The sequence below is a fragment of the Rhinoderma darwinii genome, chromosome 4 (genome assembly GCF_050947455.1).
Source record: "Rhinoderma darwinii isolate aRhiDar2 chromosome 4, aRhiDar2.hap1, whole genome shotgun sequence".
In the NCBI taxonomy this organism is placed as follows: domain Eukaryota; kingdom Metazoa; phylum Chordata; class Amphibia; order Anura; family Rhinodermatidae; genus Rhinoderma; species Rhinoderma darwinii.
In genome coordinates this window covers 100,829,536-100,844,946 of record NC_134690.1, presented here as the reverse complement: position 1 = coordinate 100,844,946, position 15,411 = coordinate 100,829,536, and positions in this window count along the sequence as shown.

Here is a 15,411-nt window from a genome sequence, read left to right as displayed (position 1 = left end):
TCATTATATCAAATTCAACAGTGGTGCATAGAGCCTTTAGTTTAGTATCAGTCTCCTGTATGCAGACAATAAAAGCAGATATTTCATTCTGTAGGTATCCTATGTTAAGTAACAAGATATCCATGGCATACTTATTTGAAATTTGCTGGAAGCGCATGCAAAAGCTTGGATTTTCTGTAAAGAGGTTAGGTCGCATATTTGACCGCATCCCTCTGGGGATCCTTTTTACCTTATAATATTCTCCTAATGTTGCCAAATGGAGTTGTAAATTGATAAGCCTCTTGAATTTATTTTCTTTCTTGTTCTTTAAATCTGCTACCGACTGCATATTTAGGAAGTCAGCCTCTCCCATATCCCCTCCAAGAATCCGCACTGCATCAGCCTCAGAGTAAGTAAAGACATCAGGACAAAAAACACCAGGATTTTGTAGATTGGACATCATATTCAGATGTGCAGGTTTGACCAGCCAATATAGGTACACAAAAAATGTCAACCGCACAGTCCAGGTCTCATAAAAATGAGGGTGCAAGCCCGCCAGGGATACGGCCACAGTCTCCCAAGGTATATATTTTTCCAAAAAACAGGCAGCACTCAAGAAGTTGTAGCAAAATTAGAAAAGGTGCTTTATTCCATCAATCCAATACAGCAACGTTTCAGCTCTTCAATAGAGCCTTTTTCAAGCTAGTGAATGCACACTCAAACAGCATATATATAGGGGAAATACAGTTAAGTGGGAGGTACTTGCATTACATGGCAATCTACCATGAAACCACAAATGCAGTGAATAATAAATGAGCAATCATAAAAAGAGTTAACAACAACACATGCAATGTTATGACCTGCCAGTGTGCAGGTTCCGATTCATAAGTGGCACAATAGTATTCTGTGAATCTTCGTGATTGTACATAATTGGATATAGAAATCACCTGTGAAAACAATACATGATAATTATAAGCACCTTTTCTAATTTTGCTACAACTTCTTGAGTGCTGCCTGTTTTTTGGAAAAATATATACCTTGGGAGACTGTGGCCGTATCCCTGGCGGGCTTGCACCCTCATTGTTATGATACCTGGACTGTGCGGTTGCCATTTTTTGTGTACCTATATATATATATATATATATATATAATATATATAGAGTTTGATATATATATATATATATATATAAATATATATATATATATATATATATATATATATATATATATATATATATATATATATATATATATGTATATTTCCAAACGAATAGGCAGCACAGCACAGGTTCCAATTCAGTGAAAAAAGTTTATTCACCCATACATCAGTGCAACGTTTCAGCCCACATGGACCTTTCTCAAGCATGCATTTTGTAATCATTTTTATCTCTGTACCATTTCCACTTTTTAATTTCTTCTGTTTCGGATTTCAGTTTAGCCATGGATATATGTAGTTTCTCCATATGGATATTGTATTCGTCAACTGTAATTAGCGTTTTTAAAGTATTCTCAAGCTCCACAATTTTGGTTTTAAGTAATGCAGAATCTCTTTGAAGAAAGTCCATATTTAATAAGATGACGTCCAGGGCATACCTGTTAGAAAATTGTTTGTATTTATGGCGGAATTCTTCATATTGCATGTGCATGATTGGCCCTAATTGGGATCTCATCCCAGGTGGAATCATGTGTGCTCGATAGTATTGACCCAAGGTCAGAAGATGTAAGTCCACGAGTCCACGTTAATCAATCGTTTTGACTTGATTTCCAAATTCCGTTTTATATCCAATAATCAAGGTGCACTTAAAAATGACACATCACTTTCAGCGCCATTCAAAATCCTTGTGATGTCCTCCTCAGTAAAATCAAAGGCATTGGTTGAAGACATAACGTTTGTGCTGGAAGTATGTTCCATAGTGGGAAAAGGGTGCCAGCTAAGTGGATCCACAAATATATAGATAGAAAGCAGCAGCACTCTGTAGCAAATCCCACTATAGTGTCGGGTGCACAGCAGATAATCCTGATCCAAGGATTATGTAGTATATCAAGAAAAAAATCTGCAGCACTCCAATATAAGCAAAAAAATAAAGTGATTTATTCAATCAATGCAGAGATGCGACGTTTCTGTCCAGCCTTAGGACTTTTCTCAAGCATAGTGATACCATTAACATACGTGATATTTAAGGCATATGTCTCATTAACATAATGAGTAATCATTAAAACATTGTGCATGTTAAATACATCCAGACATATATATTATAAAAAAAATCATCCAGTGTAACAAGTGTAAATATGTGTCAGTGACATAGTTAAAGTAATAAAAACATAAATAAACAATACAATGAACTTATAAACATTTGATTAATGCATAATCAGAAATGCAGCAATCTGTTTAGGGGATGGGACTTCAGGGCTACTCACCAATCGAAGACGAGCCATGTCGATTTGTTTTTTATTCTGTATATGTTGTAGACAAAAGGAAATACAGAGGGGTCAGAGAGACCAAGAAAAAGACCAAGAAACATTCGAGGTAATTAATCTCTCTTAGCGACAATTTACTAATGATGAATTTTCTGTGTTAAGAAGGGGGTTAAAATTCTCTCCCGCAGCTCATTTCGATTTCTTTCGAAGCAGTTAAAGACCTACATTTATTCGCTCGAAGGCTGTTATTAAAAATACATTTTTTTTTATCCAGATCAATTTATTCCCAGTTGTGAAAGTTCATAAAGACGTCCAGTGCCCCCCGTGTGAACTTTCGTGTAGATTTATTGATTTTTATCTTAAACCACATGTTGAAACTCTCCCATCTTATACTCGTGATTACACTGATATCTTGCTATCCTTAGAAGGCTTAAAACTTGAACAAGACATGTACATTGTTACGAGTGATTTCGAGTCACTGTATACCTCCATTCACCATAACCATGGTTTACAAGCATGCAGATTTTATTACAGACTGGTAATTTAGCACTCGATCTTGTTGAACTAGTCCTTGAACTACTGAAATTTGTGATTTGTCACAATTTCTTTGTTTTCAAGGATAAATATTACCTACAGAACTGTGGTACGGCCACAGAAGCTATGTGTGCTCCATCATATGCAAATCTTTTTATGGGTTTTTGGGAACGGCAAATGATCTTGGGTGAACAAAACCCCTACGAGCTATCCGTGTTATTGTGGAGATGATTTATAGATGATGTGCTGTTTGTATGGCAGGGTAGTGAGCAAGATCTGTTATTGTTTCTGGACCATCTAAATAAGAATGATATGAATTTCAAACTTGTTAGTAAATATACTCGGACAGAGATTGATTTTTTAGATTTGAGAATTATGATTGAATCCGGTGGTCGGGTAGACACAGATATTTTTAGAAAAAGTACCTTCGTAAACTCCTATTCGATGGCTGATTCTTCCCATCTGAGACATGTCATTAACCCCTTCAGGACTGAGCCTGTTTTGGCCTTCAGGACATGTGTCACTTTATGTGGTAATAACTCCGGAATACGTTTACCTATCCAAGCGATTCTGAGATTGTTTTCTCGTGACATATTGTACTTTATGTTAGTGAAAAAATTTGGTTGATAAATTCAATATTTATTTGTAAAAAAACACCAAGATTTGGAGAAAATTTGCAAAAATTAGCATTTTTCTAAATTTAAATGTATCTGCTTGTAAAACAGATAGTAATACCACACAAAATAGTTACTAGTTAACATTTCCCATATGTCTACTTTAGTTTGGCATCGTTTTTTGAACATTCTTTTATTTTTCTAGGACGTTACAAGACTTAGAACTATAGCAGCGATTTCTCATATTTTCAAGAAAATTTTACAAGGACCAGTTCAGTTCTGAAGTGGCTTTGAGGGCCTTATATATTAGAAAGTCCCCATAAATCACCCCATTTTGAAAACTGCACCCCTCAAAGTATTCAAAACAGCATTCAGAAAGTGTATTAACCCTTTAGGCGTTTCACAGGAATTAAAGCAATGTAGAGGAAAAAGTTACAAATTTCATTTTTTTTTTACAAAATTCATTTGTAATAATTTTTTTCTATACCGCAGAAGGTTTTACCCGAGAAATGTAACTTATTATTTATTGCCCAGATTCTGCAGTTTTTAGAAATACCCCACCTGTGGACCTAGTGCGGTCATTGACTGAAACACAGGCCTCAAAAGCAAAGGAGCACCTAGTGGATTTTGGGACCTCCTTTTTTTTAGCATATATTTTAGCTACCATGTCAGGTTTGAAGAGGTCTTGTGGGGCCAAAACAATAAAGACCCCCAAAAGTGATCTCATTTTGGAAACTACACCCCTCAGGTAATTTATCTAGGGGTATAGTTAGCATTTTTAACCCACAGTTTTTTTGCTACATTTATTTGAATTAGTTTGTGAAGATGAAAGTCTACTTTTTTTCTGAAAAAACGTAGAAATGTTTAATTTTTTCAAGGAATAAAAGAGAAAAAACACCCCAACATATGTAAAGCAATTTCTCCTGATTATAGCAATACCCCATATGTGGTAATAAACTGCTGTTTGGACCCACAGCAGGACTCAGAAGGGAAGGAGCACCATTTGGATTTTGAAATTCTGATTTTGCTGGAATAGTTTTCAGTGCCATGTCGCGTTTGAAATGCACTGGAGGGAACAAAATAGTGGAAACCCCCAGAAAGTGACCCCATTATGGAAACTACACTCATCATGGAATTTTTCTAGGGGTAAAGTTAGCATTTTGACCCCACGGTTGTTTTGCTGAATTCATTGGAATTATTCTGTAAAGGTAAAAATCGACTTTTTTTCTGAAAAAAGGTAGCCATTTTTAATTTTTACAAGGAATAAAGGAGAAAAAGCACCCCAACATTTGTAAAACAATTTCTCCCGATTACGGAAATATGCCATATGTGGTAATAAACTGCTGTTTGGACCCACAGCAAGGCTTTGAAGGGAAGGAGCGCTATTTGGCTTTTGGAGCTCAAATTTAGCTGAAATAGTTTTTGGGTGCCATGTCGCATTTGCAAAGCCCCTGAGAGGCCAAAACAGTGGAAACCCCCCAAAAGTGGAAATTACACCACTTAAAGAATCTATCTAGGGATATAGTGGGCATTTAGACCCCACAAATCTTTTGCAGGATTTATTAGAATTAGGCCGTGAAAATGAATATCAACATTTCTTCCACTAAAATGTTGCATTTTTTTTAATTTCACAAAGGATAAAGGAGAAAAAAGCCGCCCAACATTTGTAAAGCAATTTCTCCCGAGTGTGGCAATACCCCACGTGTGGGCATAAATGGTTTTTCATTAGAAAGTAATTAACCCTTTCTGGACTGATCCATTTTTTTCTTTTCCTTTTTATTTTTTTTCTCCCCGCGTTCCAAGAGCCATAACTTTTTTATTTTTCAGTCAATAGAGCGGTATGAGGGCTTATTTATTGAGGGACGAGCGTTCGTTTTTATTGGTATCATTTTTTGATACATACAACTTTTTGAACACTTTTTATTACATTTTTAGGTAGAGCCAAGGTGACCAAAAAACAGTGATTTTGCCGTTTTAAATTCTTTATTTTTCACGTGAGACGCTCCATACATCACCCCCCACACTACGACATGCTATGTTGTGGTGCGTGAAGAGGTTAATGCGCAGCGCATGGTGCGGAGTGAAAATTACAATTTTCCACTCATATGCCATTTTAGTGCACAACATCTTATGCCCAGTTTGTGCCACTGAAGACAAATACCTCATAAAATATTAACCGGGTTCTCCCTGGTATGGCGATGCCATATCTGTGGACGTAAATTGGTGTTTAGGCACGCTGCAGGGCTCAGAAGGGAGGGACGCCATTTGGCTTTTGGGGCGCAGATGTAGCTTGGTAGTTGTTCTGTTTGGGGTTTTACTGGTGTTTCAGTTTATAATGTGGGGGCATATGTTATCTGTGCGGGGTACATCAGGGTATAATAAGAGGGTATAATAATGCAGTAAATAAATAATAATCCGCAGATATGTGGCCAGTGTCGCACTGATAAATGGCGCCCGATCTTATCTGCTTTTGGAACACTGCCCATTTTGCAGCGCCATATTCTTAGAGCCAGAACTTTTTTATTTTTTCACCACCGGAGCTGTGTGAGGGCTTATTCTTTGCGGGACAATCTGTAGGTTGTCATTGGTACCATTTTGGGGTACGAGAAATTTTTGGGATCACGTTTTATTCCATTTTTTGGCAAGCAAGGTGACCAAAAACCATCAATTCTGACAATGTTTTTTATTCATTTTTTTATGGCCTTCACCCTGGGCTATAAATGACGATTATACTTTATTCTGCGGGTCGATACGATTACAGCGATACCATATGTATATAATTTTTTTATGTTTTGCAGCGTTTGTGCAATAAAATCACTTCTTTATAAAATAAATAATGTTTTGTGTCACCGTATTCTGAGAGCCATAACGTTTTTATTTTTCAGTCAAAAAAGCGGTGTAAGGGCTTGTTTTTTGCGGGACGGGATGTAGTTTGTATTGGTACCATTTTGGCGTACATGCGACTTTTTGATCACTTTTTATTGTATATTTTGGGAGGGGTGGTAACCAAAAAATAGTGATTCGGCACTGTTTTTCGTTTATTTTTTTCGCGGTGTTCACCGTGCGGGAAAAATAATATTACAGTTTTATAGTTGGGGTCGTTACGAATGCGGCAATACCAAATATGTGTACTTTTTTTAACGTGTTCATTTTTTTCCTATAATAAGAGACTTATTATAGGAAAAAAAGCATTCTTTGTTTATTTTCACTTCTAACTTTTATTTTTACACTTTTTCAAAACATTTTTATTATCTTTTTTTTTACTTTTTTTTACTTGTCCCACTAGGGGACACTGAGACTTGCAGCTTTGATCGCTGCTGGAACACATTACACTACACACTTAGTGTAATGTGTTCTAACTGTCATTGTGACGTGACAGTCACACTGAGAGGAAGCATCGGAGGACCGGCCGGAGGCTGATCCTCCGAGGCTTCCGTACATGGCAAACCGGAGGTCATTGTCTGGCCTCTGGTTGCCATGATAAGGATCGCCAGCCCCTGCAAATACATGTGGGGGACTGCTGATCCGCTGTAAACCTCTTCGATGTGGTGATCGCAATCGACCACCGCATCGAAGGGGTTAATTGCCGATTTCAGCGGCGACAGGCCGCTGATCGGCAACGGGGAGAGCAGGGCTGACACCCTGCACAGTTAACCGCCGCTGCGGTTTAGCGCCGCGCGGCGGTTAACTGTTAAAGCGCGGACGTAACTGCACGCCCAGGTGCGCCAAGTTACTGCTCACCTGGACGTGCATTTACGCCTAGGTGCGGGAAGGGGTTAAAGCTATTCCACGGGGGCAATTTGTGTGTGCCAAACGCATCTGCTCCTCTGATGTCTGTTTTGAGAATCGATCTAAAGATCTAACTAAGAGATTTCTCAGGAGAGGTTATGATAATGTCCATATTAATCAGGAGTATGAGTATGCAAGGGCTTTGAATAGAAATGATCTCCTGAAACCTAGAGTAAATAATCGATCTGATAATAATGTAGTGAGATTTATCTCTAGGTACAATAAGAAATTTAACTTTATCTGCGATATCTTCTGGAAACATTGGTCTATATTGCATATGGACAAACACCTATGTAAAATACTGACTGACAGCCCAGCCATGACACCGCGTCGTAGCCTAAATTTACGGGATATGTTGTTCGGAGCCATTATGTTCCCCCAGTAAATACAGTGGCGGATTATCATTAGGGCGGTTTGGGCGGTCATCCGGGGCCCAAGGCTCCCAGAGGGCCCATGGCCGCTCAGACCGCTCAAGACGGCACGGGCCCCCTCATGCCCAGTGGCATCGATAGCACCGGAGTGGGCACCGGTGCTAGCAGCAGCCACATTCATTTGTATCTGAGTCCTCAGATACAAACGAATATTATAGGCTGCAGGCCACATTAGGCTTGCAGCCTATCAGGCGCTGGGAAGACTCCCTGCACAGTCCGGCGTGATGAGGTACTGCATCACGCCGGTCTGCGCATGCGTCTAGTCGGGAGGCTTTACATGCGTCCAGCTTGAGCGGCCGCCACAAGAACACAGCAAGGTAAGTAAAATATTTATTTATTTATTTTTAGCTCTGTGCATATATTCAAGGTGCGGGGGAGTGTTCTGTGACACTATAAACAAGAGGGGGGAGTTCTCTGTGACACTATATACAAGGGGGGAGTGCTGGGTGGCCCTATATACAAGGAGGAGGATAGCGCTGTGTGGGCCTATATACAAGGGGGAGGGGAGCGCTGTGTGACACTATATACAAAGGGGGGAGTGCTCTGTGACACTATATACAAGGTGGGTGAGTTCTCTGTTACTCTATATACAAGGGGGAGGGGAGCGCTGTGTGGCACTATATACAAAGGGGGAGCGCTGTGTGCACTATATACAAGGGGGAGCGCTATGTGTCACTATATACAAAGGGGGAGCGCTAGGTGGCCCTATATACAAGGGTGGAGCGCTATGTGGCCCTATATACAAGGGGGAGCGCTAAGTGCCCCTATATACTAAGGGGGAGCGCTGTGTGACACTATATACAAGGGGGGGCTGTGTGGCGCTATCCACAGCGGTATGTGTGTGGCGCTCTTTACAGGGGGGCTCTGTGGTGCTATTTACAAGAGGGGGAGGGTTGCATGGCACTATCTATAGGGGGCTGTGTGTAACGCTCTACGGGGGGATGTGTGTGGCGCTATCTATGGAGGTGTGTAATATCTACAGGGGCTGTGTGTGGCACTATGTACAGGGTGCTGTGTGTGGCACTATGTACAGGGGGCTGTGTATATGTGGTGCTTTACAGCGTTTGGTATTATTATATTCAGGCACACTCTTTGGTGCTATTATATTTAGGGGCACAGTATGTGGCACCATGATAACTTTATTTTCCTTTATAGGTGTGGAAATGTTGCAAAAGTGAGGAGCCGCAGACATCTGAGTGCCAAATTCTGCAGAAATGGGTCATGGCCGAGAGAAGTCGTCATGAGTTTTGGACCGGATGGAGAAGAAAAGAGGAAAAAAACTACTAGAATCTAAGACGTCGTCACATGTGAGTCACTAGATTTATAGAGAATCTGTCACCTCTCCTGACATGTTTATTATAGGAAATCCTTGTATTTCACAAAAAACTTTCTGCAGTCCAGGACTGAGAGACAATTCCCCTTGTCAGGAGGATGTGTCCCTGCACAGTGTGATACTGTCAGTATGGAGGGATACAGCCCTGTGACAAGGGGAATCGTAACACCCATTTGTTAATGCTTGCCCAAAAGGGTAGTGCTAAAAATAGTTACGGTGCGGCAGGGCGGCGGTGCGGAATGGGGGCCCAAGTTTGGGTAACAGCCCAGGGCCCATGGTCTACTTAATCCGCCACTGAGTAAATAAGTAGATATTTGGATCTAAGGGACCCAAATGGGGTAATGTGCCTTGTGGATCTTGTGGTGCTTGTCCAGTGATGGAGAGAACTAATTACTTTTCGGGGTTTGATCAAACAAAATCATATATAGTGCACTTTCTAAATTGCAATGTGCGGAATGGGATCTATCACCCGCACTGCCCCTGCAACAAAATTTATGTGGGGATGACCACAAGGGAATTAAAAGTGCGTGTGATGGAACACATCCGTGACATTAAAGGGATCACTAATAGTGATTGTGGGGAAGGTTTTGGTGATAGAAGCAAGCCCCTTGCTAGGCATTTTAGGGACTACCATGGCAGAAACTGGAGGTTGCTTAAAGTTAAGGGGATTGATCGGATTTATCATGGGAATCGTGTGGGTGATATCTTTATGGACCTTTTGCGGAAGGAGATTAAATGGATTGTGACATTGGACAGTATGTCCCCAAAAGGTTTAAATGAATCTCAAAGCTTTGCATCTTTTCTATAAGTATTGTTTTAAAAAAAACTATTTGTGTAATTTCTACTACTACTCTTGACTAGATCCTGGTTGATTGATTCTGATATGAGTATTGGCATTGGTATATTCGAAGAATTGTATGACTAAACAACTATACGATGGAGGTGATAAGGATAAAGAAAAGAGATATGAAGAAGACGAACGATTTCTGCGAATGTGTGGAACAAATAACTATTCCATAATTTGATTATTCAAGGATGGTATTTGTTTATTTCTGAATATGGCGGACATTTGTTTTTTATAATAATGCTTTCTATATTATACTACATCAGTGTAATTGTGGCACTTATGTGTATTTAATTTTGTACTTTTTTTATATTGGAAGTATTCAGTGGTCGGACCACGCTCCAATTACTCTGACGATTGCTGAATCGTATAGTACTCCTCAAGATTTCCTTTGGAGATGCAACTCTTTTCTCTTATCACATCCTACTTATAAAAAAGACATAGAAAGAGACCTTCACGAGTACTTTCAACAAAATGATACGCCAGATGTCGGGATCTCCTCCCTTTGGAACGCGCATAAAGCATACATCAGGGGTACTTTCATCCGATTAGGCCACACTCTCCGGAAAGCTCGGGTAGCAGAGATATCCTCAATATCAAATGAGATTCGCATTTTAGATACAAAAAACAAAATAGCACCTTCGACTGAAGGGGCCTCTCAATTATTTCTCCTACGCCAACGCCTTCGTCTCTGCTTACTATCTGACTATGAGAAAAACTTAAGGAAAACCAAAGCTCGATATTACTCTCAAAACAATAAGGCAGGGAAGCTACTAGCCGCTCGTCTCAAAACGCAACATCAAAAAACTAGAATCCCTTACTTGATAGATCAGCACAATCACAAAAAAATTCTTGATCCCAGAGACATTGTGGATCAATTCCGCAAATATTACTCATCCCTTTACAACCTAAAAGATGACCCTTTCATTGCTTGCCCCAATCCCCCGGAGATGCTCGACTTTCTCAGGAAGGCATCTTTGCCTAAATTGTCAGCAGAACAGCTGGACTCCCTAAATGCCCCAGTCACAACGCAAGAAATTATGCAAAGTATTCGTTCCCTCCCACAAGGCAAATCCCCAGGCCCAGATGGCCTTTCAAACTCCTATTATAAAACCGTATCCAACATATTAGTTCCTTACTTGACAAAATTTTTTCAACACGCCATGGATATTGGTTCCTTTCCGAAAGAAAACCAGTCGGCCATTATTGTCACGCTCCCTAAACCAGGTAAAGAACCAGATGTGCCCCAAAATTTTAGACCAATTTCACTTCTGAATTCAGACTTAAAAATATATGCGAAATTAATTGTAACGCGGCTTTCCCCCCTCTTGACCACTTTGGTGAGCGCTGATCAGGTGGGCTTTGTTAAAGGAAGACAAGCGTCAGACAACACAAGAAAGATTTTAAACCTAATTCACCTTATTGAAACGCGAGCTACACCAGCTTTGATGCTGGCCTTAGACGCCGAAAAGGCGTTCGACCGTATTAACTGGTCATACGCCTTTGCGACCCTTCAAGAGATGGGATTCAAGGACACAATATTGAGGGCCATTGGAGCTCTGTACTCGGCGCCTACAGCGAAAGTATACACTAATGGAATCTTATCCACGGAATTTAGTATATCTAATGGTACCCGACAAGGGTGTCCATTATCTCCAATAATTTTTATATTATCAATGGAACCGTTAGCTCAACACATTAAACTCTGCACGGAAATTCAGGGAATACAGTGTCGAGACAAATCACATACTATTTCGTTATATGCAGACGACATTATCCTATCCTTAACTGAGCCAGAATCTTCATTGGCTTCATCTTTGGACATTATTAATGCGTTCGGAAAAATCTCTTACTATAAATTAAATGCGAAAAAGTCACAAATACTTCCTTTCCACCTAGACTCCTCTACATTACATTTCCTTAAAACTAAATACCCTTTTGACTGGCAACCGAAGGGCATTCGGTATTTGGGTATAACTTTAACTTCCTCCTTTAGGGACCTTTATGAGGCTAATTATGAACCACTTTTAAAGACTATTCAAAATGACACGGAACGGCTTCTGAAATTTGAAACATCATGGCTTGGCAGGATTGCAGCTTACAAAATGCTTTTACTACCCAAACTTTTATATCTATTTAGAACCTTACCTATAGCCCTTCCTAAGAGATTCTTTCAGATAGCGCAAAAAACCCTCTCCCAATTTGTTTGGTCAAGACACCAACCAAGAATTTCCATGCACTTGCTCACTAAAGATAGAAAGATAGGCGGTCTGGGCATACCAGACATCCACAGTTACTATATTGCTACCCAAGTAGCACAAATATCTAGCTGGTGGGACATGGAAGAAGTTAAACAATGGGTACAAATAGAAGCCTCCTACACCTCGCCCCTGCCACTAAAATCAACTTTATTCTTGCAGTTCTGGAAACTACCATATCCCTGCCCAATATCCCCATTGACAAAAGCTACTTTGGAATGTTGGACTTACATTCAACGTAATACACCCCACCATGTTCCTTTACTTAAAAGATATATTCCCTTAGAATTCTTTATGCTGATAATTCCTAACTTATCTTTATTACCATGGATTGTAAAGGGTATCAAAAATGTTTCCTCATTGTTTGTGAACAATCAATTGGTGAGCTTTGAACATCTCAAATCTGAATTTTCTCTATCCAACTCAGATTTTTTCAAGTATTTACAAATAAAACACTGCATTATGAGTAACAACAATCTAGATGCTTTATGTAACTTTAAACTATTTGGCCACTTCTCCAGACGAGTTAAGGGTTTAAAGCCCATATACAATACGATTAATTCTCATTATTCATTCACTAAATTCCATCTGCTGAGGTCGTGGGAAAGAGATTTAGAGATGACATTTGATGATTCAGACTGGTTGGCCTCCTTTAAACTTATACATGTAGCCCTCCCATGTATTCAACATGTAGAAACAGCAATTAAAACCTCTTTGAGATGGTACTTCACTCCTGACCGATTGCATCAGATGTACCCTGAATCAACGTCTGCATGTTGGAGGGGCTGTGGCAAAAAAGGCACCCTTTTTCACATCATGTGGCAATGTCCCAAAATAACAGGATTTTGGACACAGGTATTTGAGCTTTTGGTTCAAATATTTCAATGCCCAATCCCATGTGCTCCTCAACTAGCATTGTTATCTCTTGATCTAGATTCTTTCCCCTTTATCATGAGATGCTTGATCTGTAAAATTTTGGTACTGGCTAAGCTAGTGATTACACGACATTGGAAGAAGACAGATGCTCCCTCAATAGATGAACTCATACTCTCACTCAAAACGACATATGCATATGAGAGAATAATAGCCTTGGGTAATTCTTCATTCTCCAAATTTAGCCTATTATGGAACCCCTGGTTTAACAGTATATTCCATAAATAATAGTGAATGATACTCTGTATAGAAAATGAGCAAAGATACGCTGCTTTTTTCGGACCGTGCCTATGGTAAGATCCCAAATGCATATCTAGTCAATGGTATATAGATATTGTCTATAATATAAAGTATTGCTGCAATGTTTTTGTGTGTTCCCGGTTTTTTCCTTGTTACTGTTTATTATGCTGATATTTTCACTAAGTTCGCACTGATATTGAGATCATATGCTTTAATGAGAAATATGTGAAAGAACTTTATATACCAATGCATAATATGTTTATGTTTCATGATTTATGTAAAAACTCCAATAAAAACTATTGAAACGAATTTTGTACTTTTATGTGTCTTTTCTATATTTAATAATGTACTATATGATCACTAATGTCTATTATTCATCACTATTTCTTATGATATTCTTTGTCACGGTGATTGTTTGTTATGTTTTTATGTGTTTCTCACTATATACACTACCGTTCAAAAGTTTAGGGTCACTTAGAAATTTCCATATTTTTGCAAGAAAAGCATTTTTTTTCAATGAAGATAACATTCAATTAATCAGAAATACGCTCTATACATTGTTAATGTGCTAAATGACTATTCTAGCTGCAAACGTCTGGTTTTTAATGCAATATCTACATAGGTGTATAGAGGCCCATTTCCAGCAACCATCACTCCAGTGTTCTAATGGTACATTGTGTTTGCTAACTATGTTAGAAGGCTAATGGATGATTAGAAAACACTTGAAAACCCTTGTGCAATTATGTTAGCACCGCTGTAAACAGTTTTGCTGTTTAGAGGAGCTATAAAACTGACCTTCCTTTGAGCTAGTTGAGAATCTGGAGCATCATATTTGTGGGTTCGATTAAACTCTCAAAATGGCTAGAAAAAGAGAGCTTTCATGTGAAACTCGACAGTCTATTCTTGTTCTTAGAAATTAAGGCTATTCCATGCGAGAAATTGCCAAGAAACTGAAGATTTCCTACAACGGTGTGTACTACTCGCTTCAGAGGACAGCACAAACAGGCTCTAACCTGAGTAGAAAGAGAAGTGGGAGGCCCCGCTGCACAACTGAGCAACAAGACAAGTACATTAGAGTCTCTAGTTTGAGAAATAGACGCCTCACAGGTCCTTAACTGGCAGCTTCATTAAATAGTACCTGCAAAACGCCAGTGTCAACGTCTACAGTGAAGAGGCGACTCCGGGATGCTGGCCTTCAGTGGCAAAGAAAAAGCCATATCTGAGACTGGCTAATAAAAGGAAAAGATTAATATGGGCAAAAGCACACAGACATTGGACAGAGGAAGATTGGAAAAAAGTGTTATGGACAGACGAATCGAAGTTTGAGGTGTTTGGATCACACAGAAGAACATTTGTGAGACGCAGAACAACTGAAAAGATGCTGGAAGAGTGCCTGACACCATTTGTCAAGCATGGTGGAGGTAATGTGATGGTCTGGGGTTGCTTTGGTGCTGGTAAAGTGGGAGATTTGTACAAGGTAAAAGGGATTTTGAATAAGGAAGGCTATCACTCCATTTTGCAATGCCATGCCATACCCTGTGGACAGCGCTTGATTGGAGCCAATTTCATCCTACAACAGGACAATGACCCAAAGCACACCTCCAAATTATGCAAGAACTATTTAGGGAAGAAGCAGGCAGCTGGTATTCTATCTGTAATGGAGTGGCTAGCGCAGTCACGAGATCTCAACCCCATAGAGCTGTTGTGGGAGCAGCTTGACCGTATGGTACGCAAGAAGTGCCCATCAAGCCAATCCAACTTGTGGGAGGGGCTTCTGGAAGCATTGGGTGAAATTTCTCCCGATTACCTCGGCAAATTAACAGCTAGAATGCCAAAGGTCTGCAATGCTGTAATTGCAAGTCTGGGGATCCTTGTCGTGGATTGCGAGCTTGCGTCCTTTTGGCCAAAATGATTACCAATACCCCAGGTATTTTTCATTATTATGTATATTCGCTTCTCTTGGACACAGCCGGGTCTTTGATGCTGGGAGAGCTTGGTGTGTTGTTGTTTGGCATAGCAAGCAGGGTAGCCCGCTCTA